This window comes from Osmia lignaria, unplaced genomic scaffold (genome assembly GCF_051020975.1).
Source record: "Osmia lignaria lignaria isolate PbOS001 unplaced genomic scaffold, iyOsmLign1 scaffold0054, whole genome shotgun sequence".
Lineage (NCBI taxonomy): Eukaryota > Metazoa > Arthropoda > Insecta > Hymenoptera > Megachilidae > Osmia > Osmia lignaria.
In genome coordinates, this window is record NW_027478195.1 from 12,501 (window position 1) to 17,500 (window position 5,000).

Below are 5,000 nucleotides of genomic sequence, written 5' to 3' on the forward strand. Positions count from 1 at the left end.
AGAACCGATTAGTCGAAAATTTTAACAATCATATTTTTGCATTCTGTACCGTGGATCGATCGTTAAACGCTATTAAACTAGCGTCCGTGATGGTATAAATGCAGATTTTCGCTCCGTTTAGCCAAAATAACGAACTTTAGGTGCGCTCCGAAATATTTCAAAGTCCCAGCGGCGTATTGCTTCGCCTCTTAGAACCGATTAGTCGAAAATTTTAACAATCATATTTTTGCATTCTGTACCGTGGATCCATCGTTAAACGCTATTAAACTAACGTCCGTGATGGTATAAATGCAGATTTTCGCTCCGTTTAGCCAAAATAACGAACTATAGGTGCGCTCCGAAATATTTCAAAGTCCCAGCGGCGTATTGCTTCGCCTCTTAGAACCGATTAGTCGAAAATTTTAACAATCATATTTTTGCATTCTGTACCGTGGATCGATCGTTAAACGCTATTAAACTAGCGTCCGTGATGGTATAAATGCAGATTTTCGCTCCGTTTAGCCAAAATAACGAACTTTAGGTGCGCTCCGAAATATTTCAAAGTCCCAGCGGCGTATTGCTTCGCCTCTTAGAACCGATTAGTCGAAAATTTTAACAATCATATTTTTGCATTCTGTACCGTGGATCCATCGTTAAACGCTATTAAACTAACGTCCGTGATGGTATAAATGCAGATTTTCGCTCCGTTTAGCCAAAATAACGAACTTTAGGTGCGCTCCGAAATATTTCAAAGTCCCAGCGGCGTATTGCTTCGCCTCTTAGAACCGATTAGTCGAAAATTTTAACAATCATATTTTTGCATTCTGTACCGTGGATCGATCGTTAAACGCTATTAAACTAACGTCCGTGATGGTATAAATGCAGATTTTCGCTCCGTTTAGCCAAAATAACGAACTTTAGGTGCGCTCCGAAATATTTCAAAGTCCCAGCGGCGTATTGCTTCGCCTCTTAGAACCGATTAGTCGAAAATTTTAACAATCATATTTTTGCATTCTGTACCGTGGATCGATCGTTAAACGCTATTAAACTAGCGTCCGTGATGGTATAAATGCAGATTTTCGCTCCGTTTAGCCAAAATAACGAACTTTAGGTGCGCTCCGAAATATTTCAAAGTCCCAGCGGCGTATTGCTTCGCCTCTTAGAACCGATTAGTCGAAAATTTTAACAATCATATTTTTGCATTCTGTACCGTGGATCCATCGTTAAACGCTATTAAACTAACGTCCGTGATGGTATAAATGCAGATTTTCGCTCCGTTTAGCCAAAATAACGAACTTTAGGTGCGCTCCGAAATATTTCAAAGTCCCAGCGGCGTATTGCTTCGCCTCTTAGAACCGATTAGTCGAAAATTTTAACAATCATATTTTTGCATTCTGTACCGTGGATCGATCGTTAAACGCTATTAAACTAGCGTCCGTGATGGTATAAATGCAGATTTTCGCTCCGTTTAGCCAAAATAACGAACTTTAGGTGCGCTCCGAAATATTTCAAAGTCCCAGCGGCGTATTGCTTCGCCTCTTAGAACCGATTAGTCGAAAATTTTAACAATCATATTTTTGCATTCTGTACCGTGGATCCATCGTTAAACGCTATTAAACTAACGTCCGTGATGGTATAAATGCAGATTTTCGCTCCGTTTAGCCAAAATAACGAACTTTAGGTGCGCTCCGAAATATTTCAAAGTCCCAGCGGCGTATTGCTTCGCCTCTTACAACCGATTAGTCGAAAATTTTAACAATCATATTTTTGCATTCTGTACCGTGGATCGATCGTTAAACGCTATTAAACTAACGTCCGTGATGGTATAAATGCAGATTTTCGCTCCGTTTAGCCAAAATAACGAACTTTAGGTGCGCTCCGAAATATTTCAAAGTCCCAGCGGCGTATTGCTTCGCCTCTTAGAACCGATTAGTCGAAAATTTTAACAATCATATTTTTGCATTCTGTACCGTGGATCCATCGTTAAACGCTATTAAACTAACGTCCGTGATGGTATAAATGCAGATTTTCGCTCCGTTTAGCCAAAATAACGAACTATAGGTGCGCTCCGAAATATTTCAAAGTCCCAGCGGCGTATTGCTTCGCCTCTTAGAACCGATTAGTCGAAAATTTTAACAATCATATTTTTGCATTCTGTACCGTGGATCGATCGTTAAACGCTATTAAACTAGCGTCCGTGATGGTATAAATGCAGATTTTCGCTCCGTTTAGCCAAAATAACGAACTTTAGGTGCGCTCCGAAATATTTCAAAGTCCCAGCGGCGTATTGCTTCGCCTCTTAGAACCGATTAGTCGAAAATTTTAACAATCATATTTTTGCATTCTGTACCGTGGATCCATCGTTAAACGCTATTAAACTAACGTCCGTGATGGTATAAATGCAGATTTTCGCTCCGTTTAGCCAAAATAACGAACTTTAGGTGCGCTCCGAAATATTTCAAAGTCCCAGCGGCGTATTGCTTCGCCTCTTAGAACCGATTAGTCGAAAATTTTAACAATCATATTTTTGCATTCTGTACCGTGGATCGATCGTTAAACGCTATTAAACTAGCGTCCGTGATGGTATAAATGCAGATTTTCGCTCCGTTTAGCCAAAATAACGAACTTTAGGTGCGCTCCGAAATATTTCAAAGTCCCAGCGGCGTATTGCTTCGCCTCTTAGAACCGATTAGTCGAAAATTTTAACAATCATATTTTTGCATTCTGTACCGTGGATCCATCGTTAAACGCTATTAAACTAACGTCCGTGATGGTATAAATGCAGATTTTCGCTCCGTTTAGCCAAAATAACGAACTTTAGGTGCGCTCCGAAATATTTCAAAGTCCCAGCGGCGTATTGCTTCGCCTCTTAGAACCGATTAGTCGAAAATTTTAACAATCATATTTTTGCATTCTGTACCGTGGATCGATCGTTAAACGCTATTAAACTAGCGTCCGTGATGGTATAAATGCAGATTTTCGCTCCGTTTAGCCAAAATAACGAACTTTAGGTGCGCTCCGAAATATTTCAAAGTCCCAGCGGCGTATTGCTTCGCCTCTTAGAACCGATTAGTCGAAAATTTTAACAATCATATTTTTGCATTCTGTACCGTGGATCCATCGTTAAACGCTATTAAACTAACGTCCGTGATGGTATAAATGCAGATTTTCGCTCCGTTTAGCCAAAATAACGAACTTTAGGTGCGCTCCGAAATATTTCAAAGTCCCAGCGGCGTATTGCTTCGCCTCTTACAACCGATTAGTCGAAAATTTTAACAATCATATTTTTGCATTCTGTACCGTGGATCGATCGTTAAACGCTATTAAACTAACGTCCGTGATGGTATAAATGCAGATTTTCGCTCCGTTTAGCCAAAATAACGAACTTTAGGTGCGCTCCGAAATATTTCAAAGTCCCAGCGGCGTATTGCTTCGCCTCTTAGAACCGATTAGTCGAAAATTTTAACAATCATATTTTTGCATTCTGTACCGTGGATCGATCGTTAAACGCTATTAAACTAACGTCCGTGATGGTATAAATGCAGATTTTCGCTCCGTTTAGCCAAAATAACGAACTTTAGGTGCGCTCCGAAATATTTCAAAGTCCCAGCGGCGTATTGCTTCGCCTCTTAGAACCGATTAGTCGAAAATTTTAACAATCATATTTTTGCATTCTGTACCGTGGATCGATCGTTAAACGCTATTAAACTAACGTCCGTGATGGTATAAATGCAGATTTTCGCTCCGTTTAGCCAAAATAACGAACTTTAGGTGCGCTCCGAAATATTTCAAAGTCCCAGCGGCGTATTGCTTCGCCTCTTAGAACCGATTAGTCGAAAATTTTAACAATCATATTTTTGCATTCTGTACCGTGGATCGATCGTTAAACGCTATTAAACTAACGTCCGTGATGGTATAAATGCAGATTTTCGCTCCGTTTAGCCAAAATAACGAACTTTAGGTGCGCTCCGAAATATTTCAAAGTCCCAGCGGCGTATTGCTTCGCCTCTTAGAACCGATTAGTCGAAAATTTTAACAATCATATTTTTGCATTCTGTACCGTGGATCCATAGTTAAACGCTATTAAACTAACGTCCGAGATGGTATAAATGCAGATTTTCGCTCCGTTTAGCCAAAATAACGAACTTTAGGTGCGCTCCGAAATATTTCAAAGTCCCAGCGGCGTATTGCTTCGCCTCTTAGAACCGATTAGTCGAAAATTTTAACAATCATATTTTTGCATTCTGTACCGTGGATCGATCGTTAAACGCTATTAAACTAACGTCCGTGATGGTATAAATGCAGATTTTCGCTCCGTTTAGCCAAAATAACGAACTTTAGGTGCGCTCCGAAATATTTCAAAGTCCCAGCGGCGTATTGCTTCGCCTCTTAGAACCGATTAGTCGAAAATTTTAACAATCATATTTTTGCATTCTGTACCGTGGATCGATCGTTAAACGCTATTAAACTAGCGTCCGTGATGGTATAAATGCAGATTTTCGCTCCGTTTAGCCAAAATAACGAACTTTAGGTGCGCTCCGAAATATTTCAAAGTCCCAGCGGCGTATTGCTTCGCCTCTTAGAACCGATTAGTCGAAAATTTTAACAATCATATTTTTGCATTCTGTACCGTGGATCCATCGTTAAACGCTATTAAACTAACGTCCGTGATGGTATAAATGCAGATTTTCGCTCCGTTTAGCCAAAATAACGAACTTTAGGTGCGCTCCGAAATATTTCAAAGTCCCAGCGGCGTATTGCTTCGCCTCTTAGAACCGATTAGTCGAAAATTTTAACAATCATATTTTTGCATTCTGTACCGTGGATCCATCGTTAAACGCTATTAAACTAACGTCCGTGATGGTATAAATGCAGATTTTCGCTCCGTTTAGCCAAAATAACGAACTTTAGGTGCGCTCCGAAATATTTCAAAGTCCCAGCCGCGTATTGCTTTGCCCCGAAATTTTTCAAAGTTCCAGCGGCGTGTTGCTTTCAAAGTGCCTCCCTCTAAATACCGATCG